Source organism: Ostrea edulis, chromosome 3 (genome assembly GCF_947568905.1).
Source record: "Ostrea edulis chromosome 3, xbOstEdul1.1, whole genome shotgun sequence".
NCBI classification, from domain to species: domain Eukaryota; kingdom Metazoa; phylum Mollusca; class Bivalvia; order Ostreida; family Ostreidae; genus Ostrea; species Ostrea edulis.
In genome coordinates this window covers 29,254,363-29,279,914 of record NC_079166.1, presented here as the reverse complement: position 1 = coordinate 29,279,914, position 25,552 = coordinate 29,254,363, and the positions used below count along the sequence as shown (strand labels likewise).

At 34.6% G+C, this 25,552-nt stretch overlaps 1 protein-coding gene and 1 long non-coding RNA gene across 5 annotated transcripts in view; one reads left to right on the top strand and one right to left on the bottom strand.

Annotated features, from left to right (window-relative positions):
• The window catches only part of LOC125677450 (terminal nucleotidyltransferase 5C-like), a 131,494-nt gene that overhangs the window by 82,854 nt on the left and 23,088 nt on the right, over positions 1–25,552 (top strand). The window lies entirely within an intron of this gene.
• LOC125677452 (uncharacterized) lies at positions 1,622–3,790 on the bottom strand. The gene is made up of 2 exons (XR_007371133.2): positions 2,795–3,790; positions 1,622–2,138 (listed from the first exon to the last, which is right to left on the bottom strand). It is a non-coding gene; the product is annotated as an uncharacterized LOC125677452 (long non-coding RNA).

The following is a 25,552-nucleotide window of genomic DNA, read 5'->3' as shown; positions in this document are numbered from 1 at the left end:
AATAAAAAGTTGGACTACTAGCTAATGAAGATTATACAATATGTAACCGCATTCGCGACAATGGAGTCAAAATTCTAGATCCTGTAGTGCATGAACGGAATTTCTACAGTGTAATTGATACTGTAAATATTTGTAATTATTATTTTGAAAATTTAGAAATTTTCATTGAAATAAGATTTTGAACAGAATTGGGAATTATCATGCAATTAATACAAATTAAACGTCAACATTAAGGGTCTTTTTGCGCTGTGCTGGGTGTGCATGTTACGTTGTAACATTTCAACAACAATTAAAGATCGACTTACAATGACTTCATTTCTACAAACATACACTGGATTGCAGGGTTTGACACTAAGGCATGTCCGACCGACCGAGACTACTAAATGATAGGTCCGGTCGGGTAAAATGTTTATTTACTAGTCCGACTGGTCGTGTTAAAAATATAAACAAAGTTAAGAAACTTTACTTTAAATCATAAGATATTTTATTCATAAACAAAATAACTGTAAAGAGTTTGCGAGCAATTTTGAACCGCATGATGACATAATCTCTATAAGTCGCGGTCGTAAGTGATGTTCTACGACATCTACACATTGTTAATGTGTATAAAGTTATGTTTTGGTTAAATAGAATTATTGAATTCATTTTCATTAAAAAAAACACCAAAACAGTTCATTTGAATTGAATATAAGAAAGTGTTTATTAAACATATGTGCGGGAATGTCTATATAATCAAATATGAAATCTCGTCCTCAATGAAAGCAAAAGATGTCTCAAGAAAGAAAAAAAAGGAAAACGTTGGGAAGAAACAAAGCAGGGCTTATGAAATAGAAATTTAAAAAAAAATATTGAGGTCAATTTATTCTAAATAAATTAAAGAATTTCCGTGCCGGTAAAAATTTAAAGAAACTGAAAATAGGGTTGAAAGTAAAAGCATCAAATTGAATGACGAGATTAAAAATTTTTTTGAGACAATTAAATGCATTTTAGTTCAAACTTAACGTTTTTCATTTAAATTAAGTACATGTATTTAGATATGGAGAATCTTATAAGATTTTTTTCTGGAACGTTGGTCAGGGCTAGTGGATGTAAGGTCAGGTCTAGCAAAAATCATTTTAAGTAGCCCGATTGGTCTAGTGCCCCAAAAAGTTAATGTCAAACCCTGGATTGTGAAATTTATATCAGGAAATGGTCCTCCTGAAATTTCTAAAGTTGTACAGCCCTCATGAAAATATTTTGCTGAAAATTTGCTGAAAGATATCTGAAACAAATCTGAAACATTGCTTACTGAAATTTTTCTTGCTGAATCAATGCTGAACATGTTTCAGCATATATGCTGAAACACCTTGAGCATTGCTGAAACATTTCTTAATTACTGAAACATTGCTTACTGAAATGTTTCTTGCTGAATCAAGGCTGAACATGTTTCAGTACATATGCTGAAACACCTTGAGCATTGCTGAAACATTTCTTAATTACTGAAACATTCAGACAAGTTGCTGAGACAGTCTGAAACATCAATTAAAATTGCTGAGTTCCATCTGAAACATTCAAATTGCTGAAACTGTCTGAAACTCTGCAATATTGCGACAACTTATCATTCTGAGAAAAGACAAATTCCTTGGAGATAAATTATTTAAACTATAATCATAATATATGACATGACAATGAAATCAACCCATAATGGACATTATATAATACAAAACAAATTAACTATGCCCATGTTTGTGTCTGTGTATACACTTTAACACTTCATCAAAAATATATTAGTCTCGATCATGGTCATCACAGGCATCTATACTGTAGCAATTCTGTTGAAACAGTTTTGGGTACTTTTTGGAGTTGATCATTATTTAAGTCCATTTACTAAACAAGATATAGTTCCAATCATGGTCATCACAGGCAGATCTATTAGATTAATCTGCAACTATTCTGTTGCAACAGATTTTGGCACTCTACAGTGGGTTAATTCACAGATTTTCTGTTGTTGAACATGTTGAATGGAAGTTTCCTTAAAAAATAAAACTCAGCACAAGCCACTCCCTCCAGAATGTTCAGTTCCGACTCCTTCCTCTTCCCAATTTATAAAGAGTCAGCCTGCTTATTATCTACTAAGAAGTTCTCCTAAGAATGACTTACTGAAAAAATACAATAACAATATATGAATATATTAATTAGAGGCTCCATAACAATACAATCACACAGTCCTACATTTCAAGCAAATTCTTGAGTATCTATTGCTGTATTACTCATGCTGTATATTTGATTTATAATCGTAATTCAGTTCTAATGACGTAATATTTCAATGTATGAATTCAAGAGCATTTTGTGTCATAGATATACTTAAACTGCTTTACCATAGTATATTTTTGCAATTGGAATCAAATACAAAACTGCATTAAGCATTTTCTGAATTTTTCAACCTACGAGACGTTGTGAAAGTATGGAAGAATGGCACTAGCAAGAGATTGTGAAATTGTGTTGAGAAAATTCGGGTCGTCGTAACTTTGTCGTTTTACAATTACAACGTGTGTAATCCCTACTTGTTATAACTGTGGGCAGTGAAATTCATTTGTGCATTTAGCTTGAAATCTTTACACACTGTTACATAAGAAAACATGGGTGTCCTAGGCCTAACAAAAATCGTAAGTGTAAAAAAATAAATTTAAAAAAATCGGCGACTTTCATTAGTCAGTCACCTCTACTTCAAAATTGAAACCAAGTGCCATTTATTTATATGACTGTCATTTTCAATCATAATTTAAGCCTATACTATTTTGGTTTTGAAACTTACATGTTAAGTAAGGCAGAATCTTCTCACTGCACTGCCCCTCCGGCCTCCATCTTCTGTGTTTTCATCCGATGTTGACGGAAGTTGTCAATCAATTACAAAGTATTAAAAAAATCGATAAAAAAATTTATAGGAGAAATATTGGAATATATCCTTTATTTTAAGAGCTATAATACTTTTGACAATATTTTTTTTAAATATTTGTAAACTGGTTCCCCGCTGATTGATGCTACCTACATACGAAATAGGCGAGGTCGATAACGGTACCAGTTTAATATTCATCGCAGACGGAAGTATTGCACGCGGGAAAAAATTCGTTTGATCAACAGCCATGTCTTGAAATCATAACGCCATCGTTGTATGAGTGGGTGAAGATAAATTTAATGCGATTCCACTCTCCTGTATAAAGGATCCAAGAAAAGATTTTAGTAAATACCTTGCGGGAGAATGCATAAGCATGAAAACTTCCAGATCTTGGTTTCCCTGGCCTGAATCTTCGACGCCATTTTGTTAGCAGTTCGAGGTATGAATTTTTGTGTTAATGTTAACCTAATAGTCCTATTAAGTGCCTGTACTATGTAAAAATCAGAACTTTCGATCACATAAATTTGAATCATTCCATGTTGAATTAATTAAGATCATGAATTTATATGAACTTCGATCATTATTTATAAGATTAAACACATTGTTAAGTTTACAATGTACATGTATGCTAGTATAATTTCAGATGGATTCAAGCAAATTAAGAAGTGGATTATCCTAAAAATTCGTTGGATACAGACAAGGCCCATAGATCTATATGACAATCAGAATGATTACCTCATAGTGGACTATAAGGCCTACAACAGCTAGCTATTTCTAATCAGAGAGGTGGGAAGACCCGGTAGGATGTAATACCAAGTAAACAGTAAATGGAAATTTAAATTATAAAAAAGGTAGTGCCTGAAAAAAGACAATTTAAGACTTTGATATTTTGAATGAAAAATAAAAATTGAAATATATTTGTCTCGATTATTTTTTAAAGTATATTGCAGGATGAAAAGCTAGCATATACTTGCTGAATAAGTGCTGTAACATTGCTGAATAGGTGGGGTATTATTGCTGAAACGGCACTGAATAATTGCTGAAACGGCACTGAATATTTGCTGAAACAGCACTGAATAATTGCTGAAACAGTACTTAATATTTGCTGAAACCGCACTGAATAATTGCTGAAACAGTGCTGAATAATTGCTGAAACAGTACTTAATATTTGCTGAAACAGTACTTAATATTTGCTGAAACAGTGCTGAATAATTTCTGAAACAGTGCTGAATAATTGCTGAAACGGCACTGAATAATTGCTGAATATTTCTGAAACCTTGCTTACTATCAGTTTGAAAACTGTATGAAACGTTGCTGAAATATTGGCTGAAACATCACTCGCAATTGGCTGAAACACCAAGTCTGAAACATGCCTGGAATGTTCCAATTACAGGCATGTTTCAGACTTTTGTTTCAGATAGACAATTCTGGAATGTTTCAGGAAAATTTCAGAAATGTTTCAGGAAAATTTCAGACTAAAATTTTCATGAGGGAGTCGTCATTTAGTTCAAGGTCTCATTAAGTTTGAGGTCCCAAGTTATTCCGAAAGCAACCAAAGGGAGTTAACTCTGCAGAATGGCTTATTTGTTTTAATAAATTAAATTCACTTGCTACAAACAAATTTCTTTCACAAATGATGGAAATGACAAATAGGTTTGTTTTTACAAGTAAAATGAATACAATTTACCAAATGAAAATATAATTTATTCTCATGATTTCTGAATTATGTCTAAAACTGCATGGGAAAAATTTGCATTGGGAGGGGTTGTGTATTTTAACTTTTAAACATCTTAAAAAATTTACAAATCCCTTATTTTTCAGAAATTGTATATTGATTTTATACTTTGTACTTATTACAACCAAACTAAGCCAAAAAATATATATCCACCCATTCATAAATTTTGCAGGTGACATTAAACGTTGGAGGGGTGAATGATTAAAAGTGAAAGTAACTGATTTTAGACCATCTAAGAATTTATTTTGCCATTTCAACTGGACTTTTTAAATTCATACATGTATCATAAAGATTGCTTATCAATTTGTCCAATATAATTCCTGCTAGGTTGCAGGGACACTGTCTGTACGTCACGCATGATGAGATATTTAATATTGCAGTTAAAATTACTAGGATTATAAATCTATATTAATCATATATCATGAGAGCATTCATTCATGATGTTTTCAAATGTCCACCAGTAATTAATTATTTACAGCTTATAATGCATCAGATTAAAACAATACTAGAAGTCATTTTGATGTCAAAAATTTTTGTTGAAAAATTGTGATTTACTATTTCAATGACAAAAGAAAAGAAGGTTTATAAACTTTTGTTATTAATGTTTGTGTTAGGAAACCGGTATCCAGAGGCTCTGAAATGAAGTAAAATTACATTATTGTCTTCCTGTTCAAAAATTGATTTCTATGTAATTCAATAGAACCGGAATCTTTATTTTGATAAAATCTTCAACGTAATTTTGATTTTATCAATTATAATGGTTAAAGTTACATATAAAACTATCATAATAGCACATTTTTACAGCAAAATAAAATTTTCAGATTTTGAGTTAAGCTTGACTTTTTTCATATTTCTTCAAAGAGGTAAAAATTATTTCAAAATGAAATCTTTTCTGTGAACTGTAAAAAAACAAACAAAAAAAAACAAGGTCAAATATATCTGTAATTTTTTTGACTGTCGTGAGCTAGATATTAACTCCAACCATAAAAGCTGTCAGCAAACCTTTATTCAGTTCAAAAATCGGTTCATCAATTTTGAAATTCAGTCTTGGATTTCTGAAGAAAACTTGCTCAAATGAATATTATAAGCTTGAGAAAATTTTAATACAGCCTGTGTCAAAATACGGGCGGGAGTAGGGTTACATAAAAGGAAAATAGATTTTTAAAGGACACGCACATTGTCACTGATGATCAAGGACAAAAGCGGGGGAGAACAAATATTTTTTCTGGGTCAGCTTTAAGCTGAAGAATAGACAGGCAGCTTAAGGTTCCGAATAGTGAAAAGTTTCTCTTTACATGAATTGTTTATGCTAGAGATTTAAATCTTTTTTTTTTGTAAGAGGGCCTGCACTTTCGTGTTTTGAACTCGGCCAGGTCACGCAAAGAGGGCTTTGTTACTTGGCGTGGGAGTATGGAAATAAATAAACTTTGTTGATGTTTATCTTGTAGTTTGTTTACAAGGTCAGATGATTCGTGACACCCTTGTTAACTGAATAATGCTATTTTCAGTCACGAAAAGTCAATTTTGGCATTTTGCATTGCAAAATTACAGGTTTTCGTGATTTCTGTACAGACTTTGTGTTTATAATAACCAGTTTTGCTCCATTTGTATAGCAGCAACTGTTGCAGTTAAAGGCCTATAATTTATCAATATAAACTTAGTGAATTTTTAGGTATTAAAAATTCACTATCTCAAATCTGTTTGAATACCAGTAAATGCCACTGCAAGAACAATATATACTACCGAAAGTGGGCCGGTGCTTATGCTTACAAGAGTGTAGTCTTTTTACTATCAAATCAAAAGCAAGTTGATTACAGTATTCTTTTTTACAGTATTCTTTTTTTGCCAAATTCTGTCTTGAATCCAAATTTTTTGTGTGTAAATACACAATATTACTCTCTGTTTATTAGGCTTGTGTGATCAGCATTGTATGAACACACTAATACACTGTAGAGTGTGTGCTGATTTGAATGCCGATAAAAGCTAGCTCATTTTGATTTCTGTTTTAAATTTTGTAGTAATGGTTGGTATATTTATTATTTTCTGCACGTCATGTTGAGATCTGATGGAGAGCGAGAAACAAAGGTTTCATTTCAAAATTGTGTGATGGGGGCGGAATTAGCAAATATGGCACATACATGAAAATATAGTGCAGGCTTGAGATCTGCATTGATAAAATGAAAATAAAACAAGCTAATGTTTGTTTGAAGGTAAATCAAATTATTGAGCTAGACAAACTTATTTGATTAACTTTCAGTTTAATCTCAGGAATTTATGTAAGTGCTACTTCTAAACTGAGTTTTAATTTTTAGTGCAATTATAATGTTGAAATATGAATATGATTGAATCCTTGATGAACAAATGAAATTTCTGGATTATAGCAAGATTTATTAATTAGACACAGATAAGTTTCACTTTTGTCACAGTTGAATTATTCTAATAAATAAAGTAAATAAATGTTAATAAATAATGTAAGATTGACTGAACTTCTTCAATTCTTGTACTTAGCTGTCTTTTGAATTAAAGTCGAGATATCCATAATTTTACCAGCTGGTACATCTATTTTTAGAAGATTGAAATTATATAATTGATATTAATATTTTCAAAAAAATAATAGATGTCTGCTTGTTCAAAAATATCCATGTTTATGAATATTTCAACTTTTTATTCATGTAAACACACGAGAAGTGGCAGAAACAATGAACAGATAGAATGAAATTGTGATTGTTAATATTTTTATGCTTGATTGTTCAGAATAATGGAGGTGAGATTGTTCCTTAGACACAGCAAGAGAACTGGAGGCTTCAGAGGATAGGAATATGAAGCATTGTTTGATGCGACAAATATAAAACCTGCACCGTCATCAGGGATGAGAAAAACAAAAGTCTTGTCGACCGTTGATGACGTTTTCAGTTAAGATTGAATGAAATGCAAAAAGGCAATGCCATTGAAATTTCTAGACCAGACATATTGTATCGACTTTTTTAAAATAATTACATATGTATAAACTGTTGACGCAGGATTATCCATATAGAATATTACGCAAACTGAACTCGGGGTCGGTAGGGACATATATTGTGCTATGCAAATACTTAATAGTGCACAATACCCAATGTTTTCCTCAAAATGCTCATTAGGTGGGGTGCAGAACCCAAACCTTATAAGAGTTCTCTCCCTTTCAGTTTGTTATTCAGCCTTTGAATTTTCCAAGTTAATGTTCTCTCTGTAGAGTTTTGTTTAAATTAATGAAATTTTTTTTAAATCTACAAGTCTATTTCTGAAATTGAAATCAAATACAAGTCAGAATGCAGATCTGAAACTTAAGTGGAGTCTCCCTAAATCTTCAATCCCTTTCCAACCAGGTTTTTCTTTAAATTTCTTCAAAGTTTTCAAAAGTTTGATTTCAGGAAAAGTACCATTATATAGCTTTTGATGGTGCTGATCACCAATTAAAGAGAATTTAGTTAAGGAAGAAGTGATGGTTCCAAGGGGAGATAATACAGATTGTAACCAGCTCATGCATGCAGGTACAAATGTATGTGATATTAAAGTAGAATAAGATTTTTTTTGTACTCCAACGGGTTTGAAATAATTCTTGGCACCTATTGACACTGTCCTCTACTTTAGATTTACAGAATGTCACGAAGTGGGGTGTGGGAACAGACTTTGATTTAAATATCTTGTTTATTTTTTTCATTTATTCATACAACATTTGTCAAGTTCAAGGGTGAATATTGAATAGATAAAAAATTTTTTTTGTTATTTTAAATTTAGAAAGCAGCCTCAATATGGTACATGCTTTTCACTCGTGAAATTTGAAAGACCTTTAAAGGAAGCCTGAACACAAACACAGATCACAAAGTAGATGTGAGGATAATCATGTCGCTTCACTCAATCCATTAAAGTCCATTTGCCTGACTGGAAATAGACATTCCGTGCGTCAATTGATATTTTGTATTTATTTCTTCTTAAATCGGTTTACGTCCTGTCTTGGGGTCGTAATCAGCATTGAAAGGTTATCCTTCGCGAGTGACGCAGATGCGTTTAGCTGTCATTTGTTGTACTGTGACGTAAAACTTTCAAGGTAGCAAACAAAATTGTCTGTCTGTGACAGCACGCACTGTGTAGTAGTGGCTGAATTTTATTACATGTAAATCATTTCATGAATATAAAGAGATATTGTCCAATAGCTCGACAACTTGTTAAGCAGAAGAAAGTAACTATATATACTTGCATTGGAAAGCTGACAAATAAAATTTCTATTAACTTAACTAGTCCTGATTTTTCTTGATATCTTAGAAAGTTTACTAAATTATACATAATTGCAGGCTTTAAAATAGAGATACATTTACAAATTAGTACTTAAATATCAAATTTCAAACCTTGAAATTGTATTTTGAAAGTGCACCTGTTCCCGATATTGAGGTTAATAAAAATGCTGTTCTTTTATTGTATGGGTGAGCTCATGCAGACAGAAAAATAATCTTCTTTATTAATAGATATCTAAATACTTGTAGCTAGGGTCGATTCAGTATGAAGTGAATAGAAATGCATGTACATGAAAATGGACAAAGTGTTACTAAAATGGTCATAAATGCATGATGCCACTTAATTCATTAAAATTTTCTCCTTTCCGATATGTCACAGTGTATTGCTCTGATCTAGCCCCTGTGTCACAGGAAATGCAGCCCTTGTCTTGCCCCTGTGCCACAGGAAATGCAGCCCTTGTCTTGTCCCTGTGTCACAGGAAATACAGCCCTGAGATGGCAGCTGAGAATCTTTAAACACTGCTTTTTGAATTGAAGGATGTACCTCTCCTCATTGCATGAGAAAATTTTGTCATCTTTGGACACTTTGAAATGAAAGGAAATAATTAATAGAGAGAAATTGATTGATACCACAGTGTGAGGGCATTATATGGACTATATAGGTGGCAATCACTTTAGAAAATTTCTGTCACCTAGGGGAAAGCTGTCCCACTGCTTGTTTGAAGCAGCCATATTTATGTGTATTGTTTATTATCAATGAGTGGGAAGGGCTGGGGGGCATCACGCTTATTACTGATATTGAAATGGAAGGTGAAAGATTCAGGGACACATATTTTATGATTATGGTCAGCAGTACCCTTTAAAAGGTACATTCTACGCTGTAAATAAATAGAATTTAGTGAAGCTTGTCACAATATTAACAGATGATTATATTCCTTTACTTATGAAGTTGGAGAAATCGTGACTGAGGGACAAAGGTAGATCTACTGGAGGGAGAGGCCATGCTTAGTGATGGTTCACAAATTTTTACATGTATATTGTATACACTCCATCATATTTTATGAGGGTTAAATTTTTTCCTCACCTGAGCCAAAGGCTCAAGTGAGCTTTTCTGATTGAAATTTGTCTGTTGTCTGTCGTCGTAAGCTTAATTTTCTTCACAATTTCTTTTTTTCTCCAGAACCACTGGTAGTACTGGGCCAGTTTCCACCAAACATGACTGAGTATTTTGGGAGAAAGGGATTCCTGATTAATTAAATGAAGGTCTATTATACTTTCAAAGAGGGGATAATCAAGAAAAGGCCAAAAATAAGGTGGGGTCATTTAAAAAGCTTCTTCTCAAGAACCACTGGCACTTCATATTTGATCATATACTTTTGTGTCTTGGCCACTGGAGCTGGGATGGGGCTAAAATATTCGAAGTTTTACATGAATATGTAGGAAATATGAGAAACAAAATCTTTTCAAGAGTAGCAGGGATACATTAAACATGCAAACATTCCCAAGTTGTGTAGATTCAATTTTTATTTTCAAATTATGGACTCTGAGGTTATAAGGTGTGGTTGAAATCGGGGATTAAGTTTCATAGGATACATTAATACAGCGGAAAAATCCTTTTCAAAACTTTTCTCCAGAACAACATGGCTAATATAATGTTAGATATAGAAGCATCCCTGGATTGTGTGGATTAAAGTTCAGGTAGTTTTGCCATGACCCCATGGGGATAGAGTGGGGTCATAATACATGTATGATGTCAATAGTTTTCATGGAAATAAAGAGGGAAGAAAATCTTTTGAAAGTCTTCTGAAGAACAGCAGGAAGGAGGTGACTGCGGGTGAGAGTTGTGGCCCATGGGTCTCTTGTTTTGTACTGCGGTTTAAATTGACTGCTTTATTAGGTCCTCTCTAGAAGGTCATTTATAGGAAAGTTTGCAGACCCAATCTAAATCTGCAGGATCCCATTACATCAGAAGGCTTACAAGGATGTTGTGGCTGTCGACACTTTTTTTCAATTATAATCGAAAGAAACTCCCTGATACATGAAATACCAGGGGTCCACCTACCCAAAAACAAATTCACAATTCATCATGTAGAAAGTGGGATGAACAGGCCCACACCTAGTTGTAGTATACGCATACTAGAAGAGTGTTTCACCGGGAGACTCGTCTAGTGTGACTGTAATACAATATTGTATTAATATATCATTATCGTTGCTTAATGTGGTTGTGCTATGTAAGAGTTGATATCATTTTGGACAAGAAATAAAATAACTGAGGTACCAATGATAATAGTTATAGCCACTGGCAATTCTGAGGACCCCCGCCTGTCAATAGCCGGAGCACATACAAAGCATATTCTAGGATTAAATAGGCAAATATTTTCCCATGGATAACCTCAAGGCTAGAATCTATGGAATATTTTCCAGTTTCGATCCTGGGTCTTGGTTGAATGCCTTTGTATAGAATGTTCACAGAGGCAATTTATTTGTTGTTCAGTAAGAACAGCCTGAGTGTTAATTAGGCAGATATTTCTGTATAACACCACCACCACCACCCCCTTTTCCCTCCACACAATCAAATGGCTGTCTGTTTATGTCTATATGTGTATGTCTTTTGACATTTAACTCCCAGTGGAATTCAAAACAATCTTGTTCATAACACATCTTGAGGATGCTGCTTCCTCCAGCTATCATCACCAGGTTACAATCATATCACCGGTATGAGTACCACAATACACCAAAAACTTATACCGTATCACAGTACCATGATCATATGTATCTACATTATGTACTTCACAGTTTCACTCAATGTTTATTTAAGAAGAAAATTAACACTATGGGTCCCATGTTCTATTTAGAATGAAGAAAAGATATACTAAGTACTGTATACGTAAATTCGTAAATATATGCGAGGAATTTATTATCGTTTCGCAAGAGCCATCACTCACGAAATAAATCTTAAACTGCTTTTATTTTTCTGTTCTAAAAAATACATGCAAGAAGTCTTGATTAATAGAATTAACACATGAATTCCCATTCACGCAATTTGATGTTGTATGTACGAGTCATTTAGCCATATTAAGAACTTGCGTAAAACAGGGAATCTACAGTACTGTAATATTTGGTGGTGGGGGGGGGGGGGGGGGGGGGGGGGGGACTAAGTTACATTTGTAAAATTCTTACAGTTATTAGATATTTCATATTGAAGTGAGTGAAGGTTATTTATTCATTGATCTCTGCAGAATCTCGCTGTTGTGAGAGATCATATAAGGTTCTTATAACAAACATTTTTGTGTAATCCTAATTGATATATATTGGAAATGCTGTGAGCTATTAAGCATTAATTCAATCCATATCCCTCCTAGTTTCTCAATTAAGATTGTAGTGTCGATTTTTTCTCTGGTCTTGACTGCATAAACCTCAAAGTGATTGGATCAATCGTGAATGAGTAGTGATTTGTAGTAAAAGCGTAGTAAAGCACGCAATCAATAGTCAGAAATTCTGTATCTCCTTTTGTTTCAAAGACGACACGATCGCATGAAATCCGAGTCGTCTCAATCCCCCAAGACTGATGCCAGACGTGGAATAGTGCAGAACAATGGTAGAATGCGGGCAAGTCGATATAGTGATAGGGATTGGTTTGTTCAGCAAGATGTTGTTATAAAACAGATAGCTTGTCAAACATGGCTGTATTTAGCAGATAAAACTTTATTTAGTTATTTCTGTATCATAATGAGAACTGGCTGCATCCTCAATCTATGGCTATATCTAAATATAGAAACAGTTCCGTTACTGAAATCGCAGTGTACCTGCTGATCCTCAACATCCATTATTGAAATGCAATAAATCATGAAGACCAGGTTTTGTGAATCGAGGATCCTTATTGAGAGAATAAGGGAAGGAAAAAATTCCAATAATCAAACAGCTTCACTTGTCTTAGGCTTATAAACTGAAGTCTCGTCCAGATAATGATTAATTGCTTCATTATACCCCCCGCAACAAGTTGTGGGGGGGGGGGGGGGTATACTGGAATCGGGTTGTCCGTCTGTCTGTCCGTCCGTCCGTCCGTCTGTAGACGCAATGGTTTCCGGACTCTAAAGCATTATCCTTTCCACCTACCATCACCATATCATACATATGGACTACCCATGGGATGAAGATGTTCCCTATCGATTTTGGGGTCCAAAGGTCAAGCGCACTGGACATCGAAGTAGCAATATGGTTTCCGGGCTCTAAAGCATTATCCTTTCCACCTACAGTCACCATATCATACATATGGACTACCCATGGGATGAAGATGTTCCCTATCGATTTTGGGGTCAAAAGGTCAAAGGTCACGCGCACTGGACATCGAAGTAGCAATATGGTTTCCGGGCTCTAAAGCGTTATCCTTTCCACCTACAGTCACCATATCATACATATGGACTACCCATGGGATGAAGATGTTCCCTATTGATTTTGGGGTCAAAAGATCAAAGGTCAAGCGCACTGGACATCGAAGTAGCAATATGGTTTCCGGGCTCTAAAGCGTTATCCTTTCCACCTACAGTCACCATATCATACATATGGACTACCCATGGGATGAAGATGTTCCCTATCGATTTTGGGGTCAAAAGGTCAAAGGTTACGCGCACTGGACATCGAAGTAGCAATATGGTTCGGTTTGTCATGCCATTTGTTTTTTACACTCAGAAAAGAGGTAGTTTATACCCATTACCAACACCCTTTGGGAGATTGGGGTAAGCGGGGGGTATTCTTAGTGAGCATTGCTCACAGTACCTCTTGTTTTAACAGTAACTTTAAGGTCATCTGAATTTCCCTTGAATTTAGTACATAGAAAATTATAATCCAAACAAAGATTATACAAACAGCTGGTCTCTGAAAGGATACATCTTGTTAATGCTTGCTGTTTTATGATGGCATATTTCTGGCACCACTTGTCAGTTAAGTTAGTCTACTTATCAGGTAATTAAGTCAACCTGTCAGATCTTTATGTCGACTTGTCATGTAATTAAGTTGACTTGTCAGATCTTTATGTCAAATTGTCAGGTAACTAATTAAGTTTTCTTAATTGTCAGATCTTTATGTTGACTCGTCAGGTAATTAAGTCAACTTATCAGATCTTTATGTCAACTTATCGCGTCTTTTCGTGTGCTTGCTAGTTAAACAAATTCTTTTTAAAAGTCTTTACATGAAAATGCTCAATTTGTGCCATCCACTGATTATAATTTGATGACAAGTCAACATCATTTTAAACTGCATGACAAAGTCAACTTAATTATCTGACAAGACAAAATAATCCTTTGACATGAGAGCATGATTACTTGTCAGAAAATCATGTTGGCATGTCGGATACACCTGCCTTAATATCCCTTCATTAGTGTCGATAAACGGACCCATTCCCAATTGAAAATTGACTGGTTTTTTCCAAAATCTGATTAGAAATTTCCCAGAATATCAGCTCACAAGCATTATAGTAAAAATGGTATCCGTTGTTTCTTAAAATTGGCAACATCTTGGGAACAAGTTGTCTAATACCAATCACCTAAGCACTTTTCTAAATGAAATGTAACAATCATTTTAAGCCCCTAAAAAACATTAGGTACGATAGAAGTTTGTTTTGATGTAAAATTCCTAATTGAAATGGTACCAGACCCAATGTACTAAAAAGGTTTGATTATTAGAACCCTGGGATACATATAATTACATATAGACTTGTAGGATCAATATATTGACTTGTTGGATCATTATATTGACTAAATGTCAGAAATGTTGTAAGTTGTTCAGTGGGTGACAGTTTAATTAGAATAATGGCAGGACTAATGCCGAGATCCTAAGATTCTTATCAGACAAGTTGACATGATGATCTTACAATTTCATCATCAGACAAGTCAACATAAAGATTGTTATCTGACAAGTCAACATGATGATCTTACAATTTGATATGATTATCAGACAAGTCGACATGACGATCTTACAATTTGATATGATTATCAGACAAGTCGACATGACGATCTTACAATTTGATATGATTATCAGACAAGTCGACATGACGATCTTACAATTTTATCATCAGACAAATCGACATAAACATCTTTTTCTGACAAGTTGCCATGAATTCAAAGATCTTGCAAGTTAATATACTTATCTGACAAGTCAACATGAAGATCTTTATATCTGACAAGTCGATATAAACTAATTAAAGATCTTACAAGTTAGGTCAAGTAAAATTAATTAGTAGATTATCATTCAAACTTCACCAAAAAATGGGGCGGGTGGGAGGATTTTATTTTTTATTTTTCGCCATGGTATTCTTGACCTCGAAAATGCCTTCTCTCATTGAGAAAAGGCTTTATAAATCATAATTACATGTGTATTTGGGTTTCTAAAAGGCAAAGTGAAACATAGTACGTTTACGATACCGGACTGGACATAAAAATATCCGGAAATCGTAATTTTGAAAAATAAAAAAAATCGGGACGGGGCTGAATTTTCGAGGGGCGGGCGGGAATGATAATCTACTAATTAATTTTACTTGCATGGCCTTAATATCATTTGATAATTAAGTCAACATGAGATCTTACGAGTTAATATCATTATCTGACAAGTCAACATGAAGATCTTACAAGTTGATATAATTATCTGTCAAGTCGACATATAATCAAAGATCTTTAAAATACGAGTTAATTCATTATTTAACAAATCGACATGAAGATCTTACAAACTGATAGAATTGTCTGACAATTAAGTGAACAACAGCGACGTGCCACACTATTATGTTAGCACAATAATAGTAATTTATCATCTTATTGAAAAAATCTCTTAAGGATAAATCTTTGCATGCTTTTCATAGAAGGGCAAATTCATGTTTTTATTTATATTTTCTGGAATTCTCTGGTTTAAATATTTAATTTCATTAGGAATATTGACTGAGAACCAATCATTGCTTAGGTACGAATCGTCGATTTGGAGATATTTTTCGTGAAATGTAAAATTCATGAAGAGACTAGGTGGCATCATATGCACTAAGTTTGACTTGATAAATACTTCAGCTGATAAAAAGTTATCTGGAAATGGTGAAAACCCGAGTGAATATGTGTACTACATGTACAGCTATACATTCTGTTTGTATAGTGTATATACAAATACATTGTGAACAGCCTTATTAGGTCTGGCTTCAGGTTTTAACGAGGTCTCCGAATATTCATTGCTTATTTGATTTGTGTTTTTCAGGTGATAAAACTGCAAATGAGAAATTTATTGTACACATTTATGCAGGTGATGATGGATATTTTTGTTTCATCTGCAGCGTGCATGCGAATTCTTTTTGTGGTGCAGTGAGAGTGTGGAATGTTCTCTACAGAGAACTAACTCTGACTGATCTCGAAACCTACATGTTTCTAAAAAATCTGGTGTAATTGAATTATACCGTGAAATATTTTACCAATTGCATATATTTAACTTAAATATGAACTGTTCTCAAATTAGGTACAAATGTTTATTTAGATAGTTTTGGGTGGGAGGCTAAATTTAATTGAATGTTGGAATGGACAAGCTAGGAAACAAAGATAATTTCATTTTAGCCAATGGTAAAGAGTGATTGTAATGTCATATTTGTAACATATGTACATTACGTGCATGTTTAAAGCCGCAGCTATGAACATAGAAATGAAGGGTGAAGATAAAAAACAGTGATCAATCTCATAACTCCTACAAGGAATACAAAATTAAGAGATGGGCAAACACGGACCCCTGTGGACATACCATGAGGTGGGATCAAGTGCCTAGGAGGAGTAAGCATCCCCTGTTGACTCGGGTCACACCGGCCATAAACCCTAATTGTCTTGATCAGGTAAACAAAGTAACCGTAGTCAAAATCAGTGTGCCAAGAATGGCCTAACAATCTGTATGAAACACGTGCAGACAGCATTTGTTTCAAAATAGTATACTCTTGGTGATTAATCTTGATAACTGCCAATGTAGCAAATTGATATATTTTAAGTACTTTATTCATTTTGGTCATGTGTTGTATTGGTTTTTGGAAATACGAGAATGATTTGATGTCTATTAAGTTTGGGTACCAATAATGGCTACGATAATTCAGGACTCGATCACTTTCAACAGCCATTTAACTCTCAAAACAACCCTTTTGAGAAAGCCCCGTCAAATTTTGTGCAATGACTTATGTGTGGAAATCTTCATTGTAAAGTAATAGGAGACTGCTAGCTGTTTATGTGCTGAAGAAATTGTTAAAAAACATTAAATTCATAGATTTAGATCATCTTTCCTCCTTCATAAAGATAATTCATTGAGTTGCTAGGTTCAGATGCCAACCGATCTATATAGTACACTGGTAGTTTAGTTCAATTCAGATATACAGCATGTATAATATCTTTTACTGAAAAAAAAAATTGACATTATAGATGATATAGTGTTTGCATTTTTGCTTATTCAGCAAAGACAAGTTGAGGCTTCTGCAGGGAAAAATTGAGGCGTCTATAGAATTTCTGTATCATTGAAGTAAAAAAAAAAAAAATCCAAAATGAGTTCATATGGACTCGCTGTAAACATTGTGATTTTATAAAATGAATTGTATGCAAGCATGCATGAGACTTAATTTATTTGATTTATTGCAAGAAAAAAAATCTGCCCATGAAATTGAAAGGTAGAGAAACAGAGCACATGCTTATATTCAAATCACAGTCGATCTGTCATTTACTGGTCCCGGAATGTCACACAAAAATCGCCTTCATTTATATTCAAACATTGTTTTTAGATCATGATCCTTTTTGCAAATTTATTCAAGAATTGAAATAATTGAATTATATTTAGATACTATTTCCTTCATTAAATAATTCCTGTTTACAAATTTAGTGTTTATCATGCCATAGATTTGTATTAATGAAAATTCATGTGATATGTGTGGATGTCGAGTGAATGCATGCAGAACAGTGATGTAATTAATTTATTGTATTGGGTTAATTAATTAAGCTTTAATGGAACTGATCTCTTGAATAGAGAACTTAAATCCTTCTATAAACTTTAACCTTAATTATCACCAGAACAAAGAACCTTAATCCTTCTATGAAATTAGACAATCATTATATTCTTTTAAAAGCCTGAAGATGGAATATGTCCACTTGGTGGAGACCTGGGTTAGAATATAGGTCCTCAGTACCCCTAGCTTGCTTGTCATAAGAGACAACTAAATGGGGCGGTGCTTCGGATGAGACTGCAAAAACGGACGCCCCGTGTCACAGCAGGTGTGGCACAATAAAGATCTCTCCCTGCTCAAAGGTTGCAATTGCCAAGCATATTGGGCCTAATTATTTTGCAGCCCTTCAACGGCAATGGTGATGACTCCATGTGAGTGAAAAATTCTCGAGAGGGACTTTAAACAATATACAATCAATTGATGTACAATCACACATGGCACTGGTCACATTGTTGTTCATCGAGTGAGACGTTAAAGAATATACCTGTACAACAACTTCTCTTTATTCTAGTTTGAAAGATTTACTGGTCTTGAGAAGAAAATTCTACCTGTCCATATTTCCTACAAAGGTCTTAAACCTCAGACTTGAAAATCAGACTTAAACCAAAATGAAACTCACGTTAAAACCTCAGTTTTTGCCCTTGAACTCCTTCCCTCCCTAGATGGCTCTGCTATGTAGTGCTAAAGGAGCTGTATAGCCCTTTATGTATAATAAATTCTTCTGATGGAATTGATCAAATTTACCTGGCAATTATCAAATTGATTAGGATGTGTCAAAAGTGACAATTCATCATAACTGAAAATGAAATATGGAGTCATGATCTTTTACTGTGTCGATGATCATTCTTTGTTTTCGGAAAATTTAGAGATTGTTAAAATAACGTAAAGGTGCAAGAAAACTCTATGTGAACTTGGGAGATTGTCGGGGCTAATACAAGTGTTCTCAAAGTTCCAGCGAAAGGAGTGTTTAAAATGTGCAGAATGCAATGATATAGGTCTGCAAATATAAGTAACTCTTTCTCTCCATCCCTCTCCCATTCTCTCTTTTGATATAGATCAAAAAAAAAAAAAAAAAAATAAAGCTGGATTTATTTCAATTGTTTTCATTTCAAATCATCTTGTATTTCTACGCCAAGTAGTAATGGTAAGGAGGAGGATTTTAAGCCATTGTGTCGGTTGTGGAAGTTATAGACCCTTTGGTTTGGGATCGTGATGGTAGGGTGAGTCTTGATGTGTGTAGTTAAATTAATTTGCATTCTTTCTCTCTGAACTCCTAAACTGAAAACAACCAAACTTGCCAATGAAAAAGAAAGAATTATAAGCCTCTCCCAATTTGATGTTCCCTGGGTGATGGACTTTGAGGGGGGGGGGGGGTCTAAGGGGCTCTTTATTACATATAGTGAATTAATGCAATATTTCTTTAAAATTTTTCCTCTAAAGTCCTGGACATCATGCAAACATCTAATCACCGAGACAGTTATATCGAGTGGGGGTACCCACTGAAACTGAAATATTTAGTCCCTCAGGGTTAAGAGTTCAGGCCCCCCTTAGATAAGGCTATAAATCGATCATTTAGTGCAGATTAAAATACACTGAATTTTTCTATTCATGATCCAAAGCATATTAGCAGACAATGAAGTTCATCCTCACGACGTCAGGGGTCCTGAGTCCGCTCATGGCAAAGGGAATGGACTTAATCAGGACCTCTGACGTTGTGAGAACGAGAAAACAATAGCCTCTGTGAACAGTTGTGTTGATGATGTAGAGGAGTCAGCCTATCTGTCTACGTGTCCATCCCTCCCACCCTGCATCTTACAGAGAACAAAGTTGTGATAAACAGAAGCTCAGTTAAAGCCCCCACAGATGGCTAATCATGTCCATGAGCACGCAATCTCAAAAATCATTGCTGTTCTCTAAGTTTGAAGGATGCACTCATTGCACTACCAGTATGATGCGACACTGCCTTATCACATTGAGATTTGTTTAACTTTACATTTTTTGGGTCACATTATAAGGTAAAAATAATTTAGGTTCTTTGATAATGGGTACCTTTATTTCTAGACACAGAATTGTCTTAAAGCATTACCATTTTTACACAAGTTTTGCAGAGATTGTAGAAATCACCATGTCATTCCAATTTAGAAATTAATACTGAGGACTGGATTCCGATTGTTTGTGTCTGACATTAGCTCAGCATGGGCATTCATGAATTTTACATCAATCAAAGAAATTTCAAATTCTATAGCTGGAAACCAGATTATTTCAAAATAGCTAACTGCAAAAATTATCTGTGTTCTATTATAGAAGAGATTGAGTTTTATCTGTTAGCTAGATAAGACCCCCATAAATCCGCTTTGCGGTATAGAAATTAAAGCACCTTGCTCCATTTTACACCACATGACATCATAATGAAAGAATATGTCAGTGCAGCTCAGTGTTAGTAATGTATCGCGGGGATTAAGAGTTACATGTAAAAGTAGTCCAGTGTTAGTAATGTATCGCGGGGATCAGAGTAGTCCAGTGTTAGTAATGTATCGCGGGGATCAGAGTAGTCCAGTGTTAGTAATGTATCAATGGATCAAGAATTTTGATACTTTAGGAATATTCACTATGTTATTAAGTTTTTAAATATGTGTATACATAGATATTTATTGTTTACTTCAATATTGTACAATGAATTTTTTCCCTTTGTTAATCTATGATATTCTCTGCTCTTACATATAAGAGCCTCAAACTGCAATGTACTCAAGTAATGTGTACATTAACAGTTGAAAGTCATTTATGTGGAAAATAACCTTTTTACAAAGTGTAAGATAAAAACTGTTTGTATTTCTACGGAATTTACAGTTGGAAGGTATGCTATATATAGCTGTATTATTATATTATTACCAGCATTTATATAGCCTAATGTTACAACAGAACAAGCCTAATATTCCAACAGAACAAACCCAATTCTCCAATAGAACAAGCCTAATACTCCCATAGAACAAGCCCAATAATCCAATAGAACAAGCCTAATATTCCCCTAATATTCCAACAGAACAAGCCTATAATATTCCAACAGAACAAGCCTAATACTCCAACAGAACAAGCCTAATACTCAACAGAACAAGCCTAATACTCCAATAGAACAAGCCTAATGTTCCAATAGAACAAGCCTATAATACTCCAACAGAACAAGCCTAATGTTCCAACAGAACAAGCCTAATATTCCAACAGAACAAGCCTAATATTCCAACAGAAGAAGCCTAATATTCCAACAGAAGAAGCCTAATGTTCCAACAGAACAAGCCTAATACTCTAACAGAACAAGCCTAATACTCTAACAGAACAAGCCCAATACTCCAACAGAAGAAGCCTAATATTCCAACAGAACAAGCCTAATATTCCAACAGAACAAGCCCAATATTCCAACAGAACAAGGCTAATACTCAACAGAACAAGCCTAATATTCTAACAGAACAAGCCTAATACTCAACAGAACAAGCCTATAGTATTCCAACAGAACAAGCCTAATACTCCAACAGAACAAGCCTATAATACTCCATCAGAACAAGCCTATAATACTCAACAGAACAAGCCTAACACTCCAACAGAACAAGCCTGATGCTCCAACAGAACAAACCCAATTCTCAACAGAACAAGCCTATAATATTCCAACAGAACAAGCCTATAATATTCCAACAGAACAAGCCTATAATATTCCAACAGAACAAGTCTATGATACTCCATCAGAACAAGATTAATACTCCATCAGAACAAGCCTAATACTCCAACAGAACAAGCCTAATATTCTAACAGAACAAGCCTATAATATTCCAACAGAACAAGCCTAATACTCCAACAGAACAAGCCTAATTCTCCAACAGAACAAGCCTAATACTCAACAGAATAAGCCTATAATATTCCAACAGAATAAGCCTATAATATTCCAACAGAACAAGCCTAATACTCTAACAGAACAAGCCCAATACTCTAACAGAACAAGCCTTATATTCCAACAGAACAAGCCCGATGTTCCAACAGAACAAGCCTGATGCTCCATCACATCATTGAACCTTGGTCCAGTCTGTTATTTGCGGTCTCTTCAGGACTTAATTTAAAAACCTCCAGTCAGTGAGTAGTGCATTATAAACTCGTATCTGCCATTAGAATGACACAGAGGAAATCACGGCATGCAATATGGTGTAGGGTCTGCAGCAATTGATGGTCTCTGCGGTGTTCTGTAACATTTGTTAAAACATACATAGAGTATTGATGGTCTTTACAGTATTCTGCAACATTTGTAGAACAGCAACACTTAAGTATGTACACTAGTTAATAAACCAAATGGACTGAGAAATATTTGTCCTGATGGGTCTCACAAAACACTGCATTTGTTGCCTTAAAACTCGGACTACATTTTGATATCTAATTCAGGGGTGTAATTTTCCTCTTTTCAGAGAAAATCCTCTGATTGGGTAAATTTTCGGGGGGGAGTGAAACGCGCTGGGTTTGATCTAAAGTGACAGAAAACAATATTTTTCCAGGTAGGGTGAGGTGTTTTTCATCCTTTTTGACCAGTTTTCCTCTGATTTCTGAAAAATCCAGTCACATCTGCGCATTTTTAATTGGCAGGTTGCATACTGCTGATTCAGAGTTAATGAGACCATTTCTGCGGCTGTGTACTAGAGGCCCTCGTTGTTTACAGTGTTCTGTTCTTCACTGTCAACAATGGTGTGACTACCGGTACAGAAGCTGTGACTGAGCTAGGTCATGCTGTCAATCAGTCTGACAAGAATGTCAAGCTGTCAGTCAAATGTCGCACAATACAAGGGTTCACTCCACAGGGGGGTTGGAGTCTACAAGACTTGGTAACATTCAGAAATTGCGAGTATTCAATCAAAGCTAAACTAAATTCATTCCGCTCCTGTAAATCTAGTATTCACCATCGTGTCTTTTCCAGAATTCTTATACCTACTCGCTATTCATCTGAGTTCTTTTAACTTTCAGACCTGTTTTGTTTAATTCTCCTGGCATTTAGCAAACACATACACAACACATATACTCCACACAAACACACACTCCACACAAACATACACCCAAACACACAACACACAAACACTCCACACAGACATGTACACTCCACACAAACACATGCACACTCCACACAAACACACTACATACAAACACTCCACACAAACACACTACACCCAAACACAAACTCCACACACTCCACACAAACACAAACTCCACACACTCCACACAAACATATACACTCTACACACTCCACACAAACATATACACTCTACACACTCCACACAAACATATACACTCTACACACTCCACACAAACATATACACTCTACACACTCCACACAAACATATACACTCTACACACTCCACACAAACACTCCACACAGACATATACACTCCACACAAACACACACACTCCACACAAATACATTACACCCAAACACATACTCCACACAAACACAAACTCCACACAAACACAAACTCCACACAAACACAAACTCCACATGCTCCACACAAACTCCACACAAATACACACACTCCAAACAAACACACACACTCTGGACAAACAGCAAAGGCATAAAATTATTGAAAACATACATATACAGATATTAACAGAGAGGCTAACTAGTTAATTAACATACAGGTGAGATAGTAATTAAAATACAACTGAGATGATACTTAAAATACAGGTGAGAGAGTAATTAACATACAGCTGAGAGAGTAATTAACATACAGCTGAGAGAGTAATTAACATACAGCTGAGAGAGTAATTAACATACAGTTGAGAGAGTAATTAACATACAGCTGAGATAGTAATTGACATACATGTGAGATGATAATTGACATACAGGTGAGAGAGTAATTAACATACATGTGAGATAGTAATTAACATACAGGTGAGAGAGTAATTAACATACAGCTGAGAGAGTAATTGACATACAGGTGAGAGAGTAATTGACATACAGGTGAGAGAGTAATTAACATACAGGTGAGAGAGTAATTAACATACAGTTGAGAGAGTAATTAACATACAGGTGAGAGAGTAATTAACATACAGCTGAGAGAGTAATTAACATACAGCTGAGAGAGTAATTAACATACAGGTGAGAGAGTAATTAACATACAGTTGAGAGAGTAATTAACATACAGGTGAGAGAGTAATTAACATACAGCTGAGAGAGTAATTAACATACAGCTGAGAGAGTAATTAACATACAGCTGAGAGAGTAATTAACATACAGCTGAGAGAGTAATTAACATACAGTTGAGAGAGTAATTGACATACAGGTGAGAGAGTAATTAACATACAGCTGAGATAGTAATTAACATACAGGTGAGAGAGTAATTAACATACAGGTGAGAGAGTAATTAACATACAGCTGAGTTAGTAATTAACATACAGGTGAGAGAGTAATTAACATACAGGTGAGAGAGTAATTAACATACAGCTGAGAGAGTAATTAACATACAGCTGAGTTAGTAATTAACATACAGGTGAGAGAGTAATTAACATACAGCTGAGAGAGTAATTAACATACAGCTGAGATAGTAATTAACATACAGCTGAGATGGTAATTAATATCTGAGAGAGCTGAATGAAAACTGTTGTCAGTTGACAGTTTGAAACTACGGGTTTCTGATTTTCTAGTCTGTTTACTTATAGTTGATGAATTAAAGGTTTCCATCAGGATTAGGAGGAAGATGGTATATTCGTGTTTACAAGTCAGAAACTGTAAATGTCATACAGCAAAGTAATTATTGTTAGGATCTTTTGAGTTGCGTAAGAAATAAAAACAAATTGTTATGGCATTGTGAAATGCTGATAAGGTTTCGCACGTCAGTGGCCGATCACCTGAGTCTTATCAGCTCACCTGAGAAAGGTGTTTACCTGCAGTGTACATTTCTCTGACCTCTCAAAACATCATGTGACCTCCTACTTATAAACAGAAAATTATCTGTGCTCGCTATCAACAGGGTTTGCACACCATTCAATGTTAAAAACCGTGATTCAATGCAATATATAACATATTGAACTGAATGAGATATGAGTGCATTTGTTAATCAACTTGGTAAAACTTGCATATTCTTTCAATAATTTATTTGAACTTGAATTTAAAAAATTAATTATATTCAGGATACTGTGGTTGTTGATAAAAAGAAATAATTCTGTCAAAACATGAAAAGAGCTTGACATTTAAAACACCCCTTGCTGGTTCAGTAGAGTGATTAATTTACGAGTCTAAAAAAATCTTTTCTTTTCATGCCTCATGGTCATGAAAAAGGAAAATGTCGATCAACTTATAAATGTAGTAATTAATGCATGCAGAAAATGTAATTAGATAATTAATGCATATTAGGAAAAAAGGTGACTATAAAGTTGCATGATCTCGAAGGTCAACTCCAGAGTTTTGATTAGGAATACAATAATTCATAATTAATGCTTGACCTATTAAAAGAATTTGACAATGATTTAAAAAAAAATTCAATTACTAGTACATGGTTTACCATTTTAGATGATTTGATTAGACGTGCATCAACAAGGTCTTCAAAAATCAAAATTTTCTTGTCATCACTCTAATGGGAAAAGGGAAATAACTCCATTTAAAGTCCCAACAAAAGGCCATGGCTGCAGTAGAATTGTACTTATATACACTGAAATACACAGGA